Here is a 17,131-nt window from a genome sequence, read left to right on the forward strand (position 1 = left end):
GTCTCGACCTTGCGCATCTCGCACGGCGGTTTCGCGACTCGTAACGCGGACATGACCCCGCTCAACCGAGCGACAGCTCGGTGGACCTGGGTTATTAAGACCGAAATAACTGCCGCGATGTAACGGTCATGGCCGGCAATTAAATTTAAGTACTTACGGATGCGCGCATCCGAGCCGAGCGGGTGCATCGGACGAACGCGCCGCCCGAGCATTTACGAGCACGAGGAGGTAAATGTGACTGCGAGGCCGCGCACGGTAGGCGATGCTATCGGCTTGTCCGGCGATATGTAAAAGATAACTGTCAATTAGCAATAAATCCGCAAAAACAGGATGCTCGTGTCACGGAACAGATCGAATTACGAGAGCAAGTATCACGAGTGTCTATTTGCGAAATTATCCGCGCTCGAAGTCAAACGCTAGATGCGATTGTTTCAAGATGCTGATAAGGATCATTATCATGCAGATACATATGTAGGATCGGAAAAAAATTAAGAAGGGTAGTTGGTCTCGAACTCGGGATCCCTCGTCCAAATTTCCTACAATACCTCATCAGTCTTGTTAGATTCGTCCCAACTTCATTATCGTTATTTAATTAGAATTAGCCATAGCGGCACGACCGGAGTTTGTTAACGCAGCATGAAAGAAACGAAACGAAAACCATGGCGAGGGTGAAGGGAGAGAAACGAATCGGAAAAGAAGAGCGCGGAAAAGAGATGCGACTTGATATTTTTCGCTACCGAAAAGATGGGTTGAAAATTGTCGCAATAACGACACGATCGAATCGCTTAGTAAGACTCCTATTCCGGTAAAGCTTTGCTTTTTGCAATTAACCCCGCGATTCGTATCTACCGCTAATGATCAGTATCGAACTTTATTCGTCTTTGTGTTCCAGCTGTATAATCTTCCGTTAATATAGCGGAACGAGATTAATGTTAATTAGCAGTTATCCCGCGTTAGTATTGCGGGGTTACTAACGTTTTACGTGTAATACCGGGAGATTATACGGCTAATGCACAAAAACAAACAGCACCGCGACGTGGTGGTCATTACAGCCGAGATGAGTTTTATTTGTACAATAGTTACGTGCCGCATAATGGGTGAGCGAATACATGCCGCACGTAGGCGCGTTATATATAGTTATCATTATCTTCAGTTATTGCGTTAAACGCGTTAAAGTTACCTCGCGAGGTGTTAATTCTTTGCGTATACGCGATAGTGCTTGTGCACGAGAATATTTAGGGACACGTTGAGAGCGAAAGGGTTAAGTATCTCTCGCAGGTAATCGGTTTGATATCGCGACTCGCACGCTGCCCGCACACCGCGCAGATCTTCTCTTGCCCCTTTTTTTTTTTTTTTTTTTTTGCCCTTAGCAGGGGCCGCGATGCGTGGGCGGAAGGGATCCGACCAGACGGGGTCATCGGCCATTCCCTGCGTTTCTCCCTTCTCGCATACCGAAAGAAATACTTGTATAGTTACTTTTGGGGTCAATTATAATTTTCGCATTTCTAATGAGTATTAAAAATATTTTAGTACATCATTACGGTGGTTGAATGGAATGTTCGAATCAGTTAAATTTATTTGTCAGAAATGTCATAAATATATATACTTCTCTCAATAAAAAAGACGTACGGTATGTACACTCGACCGTTAATTATATTAATTTTTTAATTTTTATTTTAAGTTGGATTACGTGAAATCGTCGATTGTGAATCGTGAGACGTAGACCGCCAAGCCCGGTTGTTCCTACAAAAATAATTCGACTCTACGAAAAGAACCTTTCATACCCACGAAAATAGCGTCGCGTTAGAAGATGTGGATCCACACTTCTGTACTGTTTATAACAAAAAAAAAAAAAAAAAAGATGAAAAGAAAAGAGAAGATGCCTCTCGCTTTACGACTATTTACCATCATTATTTCACCGTGCTTTGAGAATGGCTGCGGAGGGTTATCGTTCCGTGTATCAGTTTCAGGCGATTGTTTTACGTTGAACTAGTTCTAGGATCCGGGCCGCATCGCTTACATAAAGAGCGGCTGCTACGAGATGACATGTAATCTACGAACGGCGAGGGGAGGTTAAAGGCGGGTCGCTTCTCGAATACCGCGAGAATTATTGTCGGTGAAGCGGTTTAATTTTCAAACGCGTTTGCGGTCGTTTCAGCGCCGAGCTGTAATTTCCGTGCCGCGCCATCGTGGGTGGCGTGACGCGAAATCGGCGGCGCGCCGCGGCGGTAACGGTAGCGATAAAAATATGCCGCGCGTCTCTCGATGCTTTACGATTATTGTTACGCGCGGTCGGTAGCCGCGCGACTAGAGTCAGAAATTTCTGAGGCCCCCGAGGTTTATCGCGGCTGTTTCCCGCCGTATCGCGACAATCGTGCAGTTGCCACGATATGAAAAATAAATGAGTAAACGAGCCTCGTAAATAAGGTCCCGCGATAAATCTAATAACCGGACGACAAACGCTCTCCGCTGTTAACGAAGCCACTCCTAACAGGGAAAATTTCACCCCGCGGTATAAATAACGACTCGCGGCGCGTTGAGCTTAATTAAAGTTCGAATTAATCGAAAGGCGAAATGTGCGGAATACTAATTAGTTCGTAAAAAAAATAGAAGAGATTGGGACAGGCTGGCCGACTTTTTACATTCTTCATAACTTATACCTAGCAGGAATGTCAAATCATTTCTATTTCTTTACTGATTTTATTTTTTATTTTTATTTTTATTTTTTTTTTCTTAATTTACGCAATAGTGATCGATGATATATTTCTACTTTTGACTTAGTACAACTTTACTCCAAACATCAAATGTCTTTTCTTCCCAAGAAATATATGTACAAAAAGAAAAAAAAAAAGAGAGAGAACGTGTATGTCACGGCGTGTGACGTCGAATATAATTTAGTCGAACGTCGAGTCGATTCAATAAACAGGATGAACAAGACGTTCGATGAACTCGACGATGATGTGCATCCTTCGAGCGAAGGAAGGCACCGCGGGGCGGCAGAAGGAGAAATGGCCGAGGGACGAAAACGCGGAATAAAAAAAGGCATGCGGGGAGAAAAGGAGGAGCGGCGCGAGAGGAAGACGAGGAAGATAGGGTCGAAAGGGGGCGGCGGCGGTCGGGGTAAACCGGCGCGGAAAAAACTCGGAGTAATTTACAACAATCGTAAACGTAAACGCAGGCGCGGTCCGCTTGATTCATAGTGATTGCCTAACGGAACCGGCGCGAAAATTTACTCGCGCGCTACTCGTCACCGACGCCCGGCGCGTCAAAAAAAATGACATCTGCATTCGGTCAGCGTCAGCCGTCTGTTAGCTTGTCACTCGCGACACGTTTAATTTATTCGGAATATTTGTGCGAAGCTACCCGCCAAACCTAGCTCGAAGAAAGTTACTTCTTTTACATAAATTCAAAAGCTGAATTTAAAAGCCTCGATAGACATTAAGAGAGGCATCGTGAAGCGAGAGAAACGTAGGGAAAACGTACCGAAGCGTTTCTTCAGCGCGGAGTATCAATCTTCAGTACCGTTTCTTTGATATTTAATTTGATGTCTGCGAATTGTCGGCCGTTCCGAGGCCTGATCCGGTCGAAATTACGTCGAACCCTACTCCTTATAAATCAGAAAGTCACGGTTAATATTTTTGTTACATTGTGCCCTGGCCGACATGCATGTCCGTGGCACGCGCGTGGGTGCGCGTGTCCACGTGCACCGGCCACGATCATCGTACGTAACGAAGGGCTCGCGCGATGGCAATTATCTCGAGGCGAATTCGCAATTAAACGGGACGATGTAATTTATCGGCGGACCAGTTACTCTCGCGAAAAGGAGGCTGCAGACACCGGACGCTCGAGGAAGGGGACGGGGACCGGCCGATGTGGCGCGGGCCCCCTTCGTGCGTTAATTTATTAATCAAACCTGTTCCAGGACACCTTCCGCTCGCCGGGAGTGGCCCGTATGCGCTCGCCGTGTAATTGATAATAAATATAACGCGGGCCGTTTTACTTAGCGGCGTCGACCGTTCGTCGCCGAGAGCCCGAGAAACACGGTGATACACACACCTGGCGTGCGACGGCGCATCCGCGGCTGAAAGGGATTTAAAGCCGCGCTCCGATACGTCTGCTACGTAAATAGCCGTGTCGTCGCGCGTAATCGTCTGGATATATGAACTCCGCTAGAATAAACTACGCGAGCGGAGGCATAAATCTCTCCGTCTCGTTTTCTTCCTCTTTTTTTCCCCTGCTTTCGTCGCGCATCACCTATTCACCGCATTTGTATCTGGATTAGGCGTGGGAAATTAAACTTTCTACGGGCACGCGCGCGAGAAAGGATTACACACGGCGCGAAAAAATATCAATCGTGAGCGTGCGAACCGTTGCGACGTTGGATACCGAATTAACACGTCGAGCATCTCGATCGATGTGATTACGCACTCGCCAAATTTACTGATTAACTTTACGGCACTCGCCAGAAAAACGACCGTCAAACTTTTTTAGCTCGAAGCTTGGTCCACGTGCGCGCGCGGATTAATCGTGTATAATTTAGATGATAAACCTCGAAGGGAATTCAAACACCCGGGTAAGATTCGAGAGAATCCAGGGCGCCATGTATATATCACTCGGAAAGAACTCGGTGGTCCCATCGCGAATCGAAAAATTCTTTCTCGCCCGCCGTTTACATATTCCATGCGATATTTCAAAATCTCCTCTCACTCTTTCTCTCTTTCCACGCTGGCGTGTCCATTCTCTTATACACTCTTGAACGAGCCGCGAGGATAGTCGGATCCCGAGACCCCCCAGAGTGGCGATCCGAGGTCATCGGCGCCTGCAACCCGCATCCAAATCAGGAAGCTTTTTCTCTCGTTCTATCTCGCGGGATCCCCCGCTGTCCCTTTCCCTCCAGCCTGCGAGGGAGGGAAAGAGAGGCGAGGAGCGAGGAGCACGACCGAAGAAAAGAGAAACGGGGTGATGTATGTGCCTCGATATACGATGTACGTTGGATCGGGGCGAGAGCATCGACGCTCGTTACAATATTAATGCGGTTATTATACGACGTCACATTTAATGGTGCTCCCAGGCCCCTTCCGAGGGGCTATAATTCACCGGCCGGGCCATCCGGCTTTTTTTCACCGTGCCCGTCAACAAACCGAGAAAAATCGGAACGATCGCGAAACGCGTTTCCACGAGTGAGGCGCAAACGCGACGCTCGGCGAGGGCATCGTTCCGCAAAACTGCGGATTCTAGAGAAGCGCGAGGAGAACGATCGGACCTAAACACCGTGATTTATCACAATTGCGTCAGGCCGGTAATAGAAAGAAACAACTACAGGATATATGAAAAAGTTTCTCGCAAAACTCCCGCCAGAAGAAGCTTTCGGAAATGGACGATCGGCGAGCACGTAGGCAGTTCGAGGTAAAGCCGCGATTTGGAGGTCGGATATCGAGGCACGTTCGAAAGTTATCGTACGGATAAGCGTGAGATGAGCTTTGGAAAATGCGGATCTTCGTCAAAATCTTCTCGTTGATATTCCCCTCGACCGCTAGAACTTTCGTGCCAAAAATATACGCGAGTCGTAGAATGCAGATTCGCAAAATAGAGACGTATATTTCGCCGCCGAGATCATTTCGAATTTACACTCGCGAGAGAGCCTGCCGACTGAATTTCAATTATCGAGATAATTAATATGAAAAGTGTGATAGAAATAATAAAAAAAAAAAAAAAAAAAAAAAACTTACGCCAAATTAAAAGTCGCGAGGAAATTTATGATATCCCGCGCGCAACATTTCCGCCAACGTCCAGCGTATCGCAAACGAATTAATATCCGGGCGTGTTTTTTTCGCGAGTGTCGTGCGCGAGGAAAAAGAGTACATCTCAAACATCCCGAGAGGAAAAAGAGAAACCTCGGAGAGGCATCGCGCTTATTACGGAATTTCAACTATAAAAACAACAAAAATTGAACATGACGATAGTATATTTAATAGTAAAAAAAAATCACGTGTAGCGTCTGAGTTGTTTAACTGTGTCGAACGGGGACAGAGAAAATCCGCGATTTTGGCTTCGATCCATTAAGCCTTAACCAAGGAACCGAATAAATCACAAAGGGTGGTCGGTGAGCGGATCGACGCGCGTCGCCTCGATGGAATAAGCGGGAAAGAAGCGTGCGGCGCGCGGATGCTGGAGAGGAAAGTCGGGTGGTACACACGTCGAAGATGAGCGCGGATACATCATGGTGTACGAGGGTTTGAACGGGGGCGCCGGTCGAAGCCCAGGGGTCGAACCCGTGGAATATTTATGGCGACCGCGCGGCTCCTATTTTTATTTGGTACGAGAAATCGCGCTTGCGGAGAGCTCGCGGAAAACCCGAAAAATATACCCCCCCGTTATTTCGCTTTATCTCTGGCCTATACCGGGCGCCTTTCCTCCAGCCCCATCCGGCCCTTTTATTCAGTCCGCCGTTCTGTGTCGCGCGTTTTCGCACGTCTCCGTTCTCTGTCTCTTTTCGTATTAGATCGTAAGAGGAAAAAAAAAGGAAAAAAAAAAGAAAAAAGAACGGCAGCGTGTCTTTCACCGCGAAAAGGTTCCTTTTATCTTCGCGCCGAGAATCCGCCGAGTCTTTGAACGTCGCCAGCGAGACATGCTAATGCTCGTTGGCGCGATGAAATCCAGGACGGCGCGGAATCCCAGATTTCAATAAAAGCGATAGCGGTCCCCTTTGCGATTCTTTTGTTTACCGTCTAACTTACATATGGATGGCAGAAAATACGACTTATACCTGCGCTCGACGATCCCGGCGCGTTGGTAAGCCGCATTAAAATCATTTCATGAATCGCAAACGCGAAAATGTAATATCAGATGCGATCGCTCCGGAAAGTCGATGGCAAATTTACGCAACGATACCTCAAAGAAATCAATAAATGAATCACAGTGCTTAAACAGCGAGCATTCACGCGGCATTCATTCTTCTACTCGAATTCGTACCAGCAATTAATTTTAAGCACGAACTCACAATATCCCGCTTGACGCGCATTCCGTGGTCATGATAATTGTGAGAAGAACAGAGAGAAAGAAAGAGAGAGAGAGAGAGAGAGAGGATAGAATGGGGAAGAGAAATGGGGACAGACTTCGGGAGAAGCTCTCAGGTTTCCGTTCGAATCGAGCCGCATTGCCTATTGTTGCGACATAATGCATCATTATAGCGGCTTACTCGCTGCAAAAGATGGCCTTCGGGGGCTGAGGGCCGTAAGAGGGGGAGGGGGAATACTCATATTAAGAGCCAGATTAGCGGACTTCCATGGATAGCGTTAGTTAAGGGGAAGTTCTTTTCAAGGGTATTCCCTTGGCCGCGAAACAGCGAGGGTGGTTAAACTTCGGTAGGAAAGTATCGATAATTCTGCGGGTGCTTTAATGATACACACAAGTTCACTTTTTCCCCCCTCGCGATCGATTCCCTCTACGTTACCTAGACTCACGTTTCTGCTTCGTAAATTCGTAGCTTATTGTTGCATAAGCAATTCTTCACGATTTTTACAGGCGATTCGGGAATAGAAAAATATCTCACATATTTCCAGGGAATAAATTCTTATTATACGAGGTAATTACACAGGTAATAAATGCAGGCCAAGTTTTGGGCTGCCTGAGAGATATCATTTGAAACAATAAATCTTCGACGATAGAAAGTAAGATAAAAATGTACAAGGACTGCGTCGGACCTATACTCACGTACGCGGCAGAGAGAAGAATCGAAATCAGAAGAATTAAAAACGTAATGAGAACAATGGAAATGCGAGCCCTAAGATCGATAGTATACGTTAGCTTACGAGACAGGATCAGAAGCAGATAAGAGAACGATGCAAAGTACGGGACGTGGTGAGATTGCTGCATCGTCTTGTATTAGATTTTGATTTGTTGCGATATAAAATCAGATTTGCACAAGAGATGACGGGAGGGGGAGGGGGGGAGGGGTTGCAATTTTAATGAAAAGTAATGTTTTTCCGAGCGAACGTGCGCTCGGTGAAAATCTTTTACAAGATTTGTCCCGAAGGGTCACGTGAAGGAGGAGGAGAAGGAGGAGCGGAAAAGGCTTGGGTGGCAGGGTGCCCATTAAAAGTTCCTAAGGGTCAATTTCCAGTCAAATACACTCGAACGGTACCTCGTCGGGGCGCTTCAGGGTGGTTTCAAGCCGCGAAATCGATATTAAAGCCGACAGTGTCTATGAAAGGGAGAAATGTCGAAATACTTCATTCGAAATGATATACATCTATTAAAAATTCAGCAACATTTAATTATGTATATTCAATTAAACTTCCAGTGAAATCTGATTTGAATTTTCTTATACGTGCAAAACGATCGAGTTAAATATAATAGAAGAGAATTAAATTTATAATAAGCAAAGGTATAGTTACAGAGAAAAATAAGTTACGGAGAAGGCAAGTATATCAACTAATGTAAAAAGCATAAAAAGAATAAGTTAAGAGATGAATTTAAATCCGACCAAGTATTTCTCAAAAACATGGTTTGCGTTGGAAAATGCTGATAACGCAACCACGAAACAATCTTCCTCACAGCAAGTTGGGTGGGCTTAATCGCCGAAGTTTATTAAAGACCGCAGACACGTTCTACGGCCGATAATTATTTATATAGCTTATAAATCTAGCGAGCCGGGGATGAAGTAGCGTATCTGCTTCGTTCGTGTTCATCGCGTAACAAAGGGGTTAAGGCCGAAAACACGATCGTGGGCGCGTCGAGGCGGAGAATTAACGGCGAGTCGACGTTAGGAGCACTTTCGCGGTGTGCGTAGGCGAGTGGAACGTGTACGAAAGGCCGAAGTCGGCGCGATAGAGACGACAGCGAGGCCAAAAAAGAGTAAACGAAGACGAGGAGAAGGAGGAGGTAAAGAAGGTTGCCGGGAGGTCGTGGAGCCGAAGGGGTGCGATTGTGCCGCTCGAGAGCGACGTACCGAACCCCTCAGGTTCAACGTACAGATAGAGAGGTCGAGGGAGCTGTTGCGAGCATCGCGACGTCGAACATCGTTGACGCTATCGACTCCTCAGGGTCGATGTACGCCAGTCAACCTGACCTAGGCGTCGCACGCATATTCGAGGTTCCTCGCGTTTCGTTGTGATTGATATTTTATTGCAAGAACGATATATGTATTTAAATCTGATTTCTAGTGCACTAAACATTTTTTAAAAGTCTTTCATATCTATCCCGACCGGAATTTTCGGGAAATATGTATAATGTAAAAATCTAGAAATATTATGTTCGTTGAAGATCTCTAGTTTCGTCGATCGATAAATTATAAGAAAGTATTTATAAAGTTGTCATTTAAAAAAACAATATCTGTCTAGTATCGGTCGTCTAGTCACTGACCAGCGCGGACCATGTCTATAAATAGATATCTAAATGTTTTGCGCCGCGTACTTGTTTACTACTGACTTAGCTAACGCGCGCTCGACGCCGAATTCTCCAGGCAACTCGGTTCTCGCCGTCCGCCGCCCCCGCGTCCTCCACCATGCGAACTTGGATTGCGACGGCTGTCAGCCGATGTAAACAAACGCACGTACTCACACTACCTCGGCGATCGCTGAGCTCGGCGACCAGCAGACTCGAGCATTGCATAAGGTCAGAACGCGCAATAGATTCAGTACGCGGCGAAAAACTTTTAGATATCTTAGCTTTTCTAGCTCGTTATCAGCTTGTAATAATTATCTAGTACCGAGTACGTTTCGAGTGTTATATTTCTGGCTCCGTGCTGGACAGTTTTGCTAAACAGCAACGAGATGAACCAAATCTCATGACAGTATTTTAATACATTAAAAATTACGGAGCGCACGCATCATTAAATTTGGACATTAATTAATTATATAAGATTCTTTAGGATAATTACATTTGAGTGATCTACGGCCGACGGCGTTCGACATCCTTCCTTCCTTCCTTCCTTCTTTCCATCCTTCCGTGGCAGTATTTTGGATTATCCTGACGTCTTGTAGTAGTTTAAATCACACTACTGTTTTTTTTTATATTCACTTTCACTAATCACTCGAGAGACGAACGACCGAAAAAATAACGGTGGATTATCGCGGTTAGTTTTTACAATTAAAATTAAGTAAGCGCGACAAACGATCATTTATTGAATAATTTTGCACTCTCGATATTTATAGCGTTGCTTACTTTTGCCGCGCCGGGTCTTCACTCGAGTCGTCCTCGATCTCGACACAGTCTAATAGAACGCAAGGTCCAAAAAAACACCTTCGATTCCTCGATCAATTCTCTTTGGTAGATCAAACGATGCCGGCAACTTGGATCAAACGGCGAACGAGACGGGCCGCGATATGAAACATTCGCCGTGCGCGAAAAATAATCATCTTACTCGAGTTCCTTAAAAGTCACTTTTCCGCAATGGGATGAGAGTCACGGCCGCGACGAAGAAGACGCGCGAGGTGCGGATCTGATGCTCTCATAATGGCGGTTGCCGGAATCCGCTGAATGTCGCTGAAGTAGATGACGAGTGCAGTAAGTTGGTAACATTAGACGCGGGGCGCAATTCAGATCGGACGCCCCCGCGCGTTCCGCCGGACATAACCTTTTCTTTCCGAAACACTTTTTCGAGACGCAAAACGAAGCACGATGATTAAAATGACACACGAGTGCATAAAATGATCGTTCGTTTCCGAGTCGACGATGTCGACATTCATTCGTATGCGAGATTATCCTATTCGCGATCGAAAATACGAGTAATTGCGGAGCGATCCTCACGCCCGAGACTCCGCAATTAGACTGACCATTAGAGATTTCGGCCGTAGGAGGGAGAGAGAGAACCGTGTAAAAAAGTGAGACGGCAATATGTCCGATCGTCAATTGCGCGCTGTCTTTCTCGCGTAAAAAAAAAAATGGAAAATAGAAACAGAGTTCGCGTGGAGTTCTCGAAGATGCCGAGTTCGAGGCGTTTTCTCCCAAAACGGAACATCATCGTGTTCGACGCTCGAGTATGTTTTTTCGCGATTCCGAGACCCAGCCGTCATTTTCAACCTCCCAGATAAACGAAAAAATGCTCGTTACTTTTATCTCTTCAAAACGGGCTGAATTACAGCTACTCGTTAATCCTCATCGTTTCGCGAATGTTCAGCCTCCGTTCGGACGATCAATTTGCAATCGAATATATCTACTGTGTGCGTCGAGCGCGAAAACGCGGAATCCGTAATTGCGAGCGTTAAATTTCACAGCGTGTACGCGATGCGACGGTATAATCGCGGCCAGTCGAGTCGGAAATCCAATTTCGAGGAAAAGAGATTGTACCACGAACGCCGATAGCGAACACCCCCCCTGATAGGACGCGCGAGAAGCCGCCGCTTTTGTGGCAACATCAAAATTTGATATTATTATATTAAATTTTACAAAATGTAAAGTCTGCGAGACCGATCCGACCCGTGATTAAATTACGACAAAATTCAGAATAATTTTCAAGCAATAACAATCTTTTGCAATTCTTTTTCGCGCGTGAAGAAAGTTAAAGGGTCGAGAAAAATAATCAGCTGTATCGGCGAATGAACTAGCGAGCAAGCCGAAAAGTTGTTCCGATGGGATTTACCGCGAATGGATATAGTTTCCCAATGGTCGATCAGTCGGTGATATTAGAGACACATCTTTTCCATTAGAACGTGTCAGGTCATGGCGAGAGAGCGTCAATCTCAGCGTAAATTAGTCCTTTTCGAAGACTTCGTTCCCTTTAGTCCTCGACTAGCGTGAGATTCGCTGATTTTGGTTTCCCCCTTTCTTTAGCGAACGACCAAGATCACTCTCCGTCAAGCTCGCCAGTTTCGACATTTGTCAGCAGTCACGCCATGCCGACGATATTATTTAACGTGTCGCGGGGTTCGTTAGTTGAAATATTAAAATATCAGGTGAATGTATTAGATGTAACAACGTATTATCAGATATCAATACGATTATACCGTTACTCATGCTATTAAACGTGGTGATAGTACATAAAATAAAATCAGATTTTATTTTAAAAAAAAAAAAAAAAAAATGTTTAGCCTTTAAATTCTATCGTGTCGTCATTAAAAAAAGCAAGGGAAAGTTTGTTAAATTAAACGATCTTGAAGATCCCGAGGATTCTACAAAAAATCGACCAATTTGCAAACCGCCGGGTTTGAAGCTTCTCAGACACGCGCGAGTCGATGAACGTCGTTTTTTTACGATCAATCGGGAATTCGTAGCTTATAAAGAATCGCCGCTGCCGTCGGGGGATTCGTCCGCGAGTCGACGGAGGTGAGTAGAAATGGAGACGTGAAATAGGTAATATATCGGCAGGACGAAAGACGGAAAACAAGGTGCCGGAACGATGGTAAGGGGGGGCGAAGGGGAGGAGGGATGCGGTTTTACCAGAAGTACTCCGAGTACTCCGAGGGTCTATCGCCGGCCGGGAAGCGGCAAAAGATGAAAGATATCTGAGATTAGCCTAGCCATTCCGCTGCAAGCTTGCCCGGATATGGGTTTATATTGCTCTTTCGCTTTTATAGCGTTCGACTATAAACTCACCCGAGACGGGGCTTTTCGTCGGGCGCCGCGTGTTCACGCCGCGTACTTTAAAAAGTCCCTCGTGCGGAGCTATCGACCGTTATCTCGTAGCGGAAACGCATTGATAGATCGTGGTCCCGGGGGTCTCGGGCTACCGAGAAATTGTAAATGTCATGGACGGTTAAATATTCGTATTTATGATTTTATATAGCTAACGCCACCTGCGTTCCGGCCGGAAAGTGATTACATTGGTGTTACAATACGACAGATAAAATCTAAAAACATGAAATAATAACCCTACTTTGAATAATAATATCTAAACGTTATCTGACTTTAGAGCCGAAAGGATCACGTTAATAATAACGAAAACTAAAATGATTCAGAAGAGCTGCGGTTGAAACTAACAGTTTAATGTAAAGTAAATTAACAAAGTCCGTACTTTGCTTGGTAATTTCGTGCAGATTCATGATGAGTAGCTAGCGAAATTTTATTAATTACACCGGAGATCGCGATAAACAATTGTAAATAAATAATTAGTATAAATTTATGGTCGCGGCGAGAATTCCGATTTTCTTTCAAGGGAAAAGTGTCCCTCGGTGTAGACGACGTTTTTCAAAAGGGTACTTGGAAGACGGGAGTGCTTGAATAAGATCACGAAGAAGGGCATACGTCCTCGTGTCACAGAAGACATCAAAGGTGGCTCGTCTCGTCTGCGAGATAATCGTTCGCGCGTCACACCGCCTTACGTTTCCTCGTAACAGGATACGGCTCTATCGCGGGTAGCCTTCCGTAAAATCGTCCCAGCGATATTTCTCCCATATCCCTCAGGTACACCACGCTCAGATCGCCCTCCCTTCTCCTTTCACACCGTAAAGAGAGCTGAGGCGGGGGAGGGGAAGTTTATTATTACACTGTGGCGGCGATAAAAGCGAACGGACAATAATAGCGAGAGCTGCGTGTGAGAGGAAAGATGCCCATCGCGGAAGTTCGTGTTTTACGCTCGAATGTGAGCGCAAAAAGCGCTGATTTTTCGATAACCGCCAACGGAGTACGTCGTTACGAGAAAGAAAGATGTAGGTTGAACGATATAACGCCAAAAATTCGTTATAGCGATGAGTATTAGAGTTAACAGATCGTATCTGCTTTGATAATTATAATGCTCCGCCGGAAAATATCTCGAGGGTGAAACACGGTACAAGTGCAAATGACTTGCTTCGTTAAATTCAACTTTATCATTTATAAAACGGTAAAGGAACATGAATATTAAGACCAGAAAAACCTGAACGTAACACAATTGGAAAAGTATTAAATTAATTGACTAATCGACTGCGCGTGCGACTGTATACCGTAGGAATCGAATTATTATCGGTTAAAGTAAAGTAAAAAAAAAAAAAGTCCGCGCGTCAAGTTTAATTAAAACGCTCTTTTCCTATAAATTTTGGGGGCTCGGACCGAGATTGAATAGAACGAATCGATAAACGTGAGTTTTGAAGAGTATAACGAGGGAAAGGTAAAAAGAGTACCACGAAATCCGTCGGATTTTACGATGGCGAAGCTAAAGGAGATGCTCAGAAAGCGGGGCCTGTCCGTGACAAAATCCCTCATGTAAAAGCATCTTTAATTGGATCCCGCGCGATCAGTCGCAAAAGTTCGTCGCGGACGCGCGCTCCCAAGAACGTGCGTTGCTGCCGCGCGGCTTCTACGATGGAAAAGAAACGTAATCGCCCAGGCCAACGAACAACCGTGGCCTCGGCTTCAGGGTCGTTTCGACTATTATCCCGCAGCAGTCGAGGATGCAGCAGAAACGCATCGCTCGAAGGCCGCACTCGACGCATCCGCTCGAAACCGGCGATACTCACGTTTCAATATTAGAGTACCGTACACACCGTCCTTTGATTATTGGTACGCAGATACGCTTCCCCGGGTATCTCAATGCGCTTTAACGTTCGACTTTCTAGGCCGGACACTACTTTGGAATTGATAACGTGGGATGATTGGAGAAGATCCGTCGCGATACGGAATTGGTACACTATCTTCTCTATTGTGTTTCGAAAGTCCTACTTCTTGTTTCTTTTTTTTTTTTTTTTTTTTTTTACCGACCCATCGTATTATTAATAAATTGATCGTCTTGGCGTAATTGAAATTGATTGGAGAAAGAAGGATCTCCGAGAGAAACGGAGGAGTAAATATAGCTATCGATAAATTCACGTTGGTAAACGTCACGGAATCCGTTCGTCGTTTTATCACCGCGTTTTTTCTTTGGACAAACGTTCTGAGGAATTCGCTCGGGGGACTCGGATGGTTCGAGATTCGACGAAAGGTGGCCAGCAGCAGGGAATAAAGAAAAATGTTACAGACGTTCTAGATTCTGCCAACGAGTAACGACCCCGTCGAGAGCGGGCTTGCATCCCGTGACGGTATTAACCTCGCCGCGGGCACGTGTTCCGAGGAGCGAGTCCTCTTTTATTACTTATTAGCGACACCCAAAGCGCATACTGACTCCACTCTCGCATCGCGCGCGCTGGCGATGTGATTTTAATGATGTGTTTCAAGGTCCCAAGGTCTTTGCCACGGATAAGCTGCAGGGCCATTGCCGCCCGATCCCGATGATAGCTTGCCTTAGATAGAAATTTCAATATCACCCTTCACATCGATATCCTGCGCAATCGAGGATCGATTATACAGGACATACTAACATATCCTTTGTATCTATACGGAATACATATTTCCATGACGAAAGTCCCAATAAAAATACCTTTGAAAGTAATCGGCAACTTGAAACAGACAATTAGAGACTCGTTATTTTACCGTGATTGGTTATTCTAGTGTTAAAGATACTACATTGAAGATACTCTTTTAACATGATCTTTCTATTGTCGCAAACCCGAGAAAAAAATATCACAAAAATGAAAAGATTACTTTCTTTTGTGTATAATTCGTGTTATAACTTATGCTTTTGAAAAAAATGCAGCATTGGTCTGAAATTAAATTTCGACAAAAATAAAATCACATCGCCACGCACCGTGAAATTTCGGAGACGAATAAAATGACGTTTTTATCAAATATGCGAGATCGAGAAACGGAGTTGACATTATCGAAAGGCCGAGAGGCCGTCGTGTAGACGAAACGACAATTTGCAAGGTCCGCGAGCCACGCTCGTAGACGGTGATACGAGCAAAGAGACCTTCGCGCGATGGTCAGGGCCACAAGGTTCTTGCGCCGAGAGCGTTAATCTCGCGAACGCGCTACGTGATCGTGCAAACTGTACATGCATTGCATATGCATACATGCTTTTTTTCGCGTTCACCCGCCTGCAATCTCCGCCTTCGTAATCCTTAATCTATCGGGAATACAACAATCTCACAAAAATCAAAAATAATCGGTAGAACAAGACATAAAACCTTCTCAAATCCTGCAGATTTAAAAAACGTTGACTAACTTTTTTAATTTTTATCATCCTGTTGCAGAGATCTTAAAATGGAGAATATTGTACTGCAGGACGAGCGCAAGAAACAAATCAAGATAGTGGGTGAGAGGCAGATGTGTGTACACGGACGTCGACATATCGCGCGGGACTAAAGAACATTATGGTCGCGGCGATTGTGGCAATCGCCATCGATCGAACCACGTAGATTAGCGTGCACCGCGAAAATCGCAACTATAATGTTTCCGCTCGCGTGACGCTTGATTTTCGAGCGTGAAATCAGATCCACCTGTGCCCAGCAAAGCTCCGCATAAAAAATTGCACTTACGACGAAATTGGCCGCAATTTATATAATTACGTAGAAATATAATGCCCGTTATTCTTAATGACCTTCGATTATTGTTATATATTGCTACGGATTATTGCTATATCTGATATTAAGGTAGGCTTTTAAACAAAAATAACCAAATAGAAACATAAAATATATTTCTTAATTTTATCGATATCTTTGTAAAGTTAATTTTTAATTTATTAAAACGTTAAATCTTTTTAATTTGGTTGACATTTTCTATCCGCGAAAATAATTTTATATTGCTTTGTTACATAAATCATGATATATACATTTAAAATCATAAATTGACGATGATTGCGATTCAACAATAATCGAAAGTTAAAAATAAAAAGTTTTCTTATAAACAAAACTCACCGATTCACTGACGAACGTTTCTTGTCGTAGATTTCGGCCTCAGCAACATTTATGCCAGTGACAATCTATTGCGAACACATTGTGGATCTCCAGAGTATGCTGCGCCCGAGCTCTTCATCGCAGGTAAACGATACGGGCCAGAAGTGGATTTATGGAGTCTGTAAGTGTAATATTTATGTCATTAAAATTGTTTAAAACAATTATAATATCAGATACTTAATTTAGCAGTTTTTCATTATGTACTTCAGTTATTAATGTAATTTATAAAGATAATATTTTAGGCAATATCTAAATATTACTTAATGTGACTAACAGGGGAGTTGTTTTATATGGAATGATCATCGGTCGACTTCCGTTTTCGTGTCCCTGCGACGAATGGACGTCGTTGGGAGAACACCGGCGCAGGCTGATGATCCAGATTAACAAGGGCCTAACGTCAAGTCAAAAGAAACCCATGTATCAAACGTCCCTTGAATGCAGAAATCTGA

The 17,131-nt window shown here is 44.7% G+C and overlaps 1 long non-coding RNA gene across 1 annotated transcript in view; it reads right to left on the reverse strand.

Annotated features, from left to right (window-relative positions):
* The window catches only part of LOC139107071 (uncharacterized), a 31,490-nt gene extending 14,456 nt beyond the window's left edge, over window positions 1–17,034 (reverse strand). The window contains exons 1-2 of the long non-coding RNA XR_011546463.1: window positions 16,943–17,034; window positions 16,644–16,801 (exon numbers count right to left, since the gene is read on the reverse strand). This is a non-coding gene — a long non-coding RNA (uncharacterized lncRNA). The remainder of the gene's footprint in view (window positions 1–16,643; window positions 16,802–16,942) is intronic.
* Window positions 17,035–17,131: the final 97 nt, after the last annotated feature.

This window comes from Cardiocondyla obscurior, linkage group LG12 (genome assembly GCF_019399895.1).
Source record: "Cardiocondyla obscurior isolate alpha-2009 linkage group LG12, Cobs3.1, whole genome shotgun sequence".
Taxonomy (NCBI): domain Eukaryota; kingdom Metazoa; phylum Arthropoda; class Insecta; order Hymenoptera; family Formicidae; genus Cardiocondyla; species Cardiocondyla obscurior.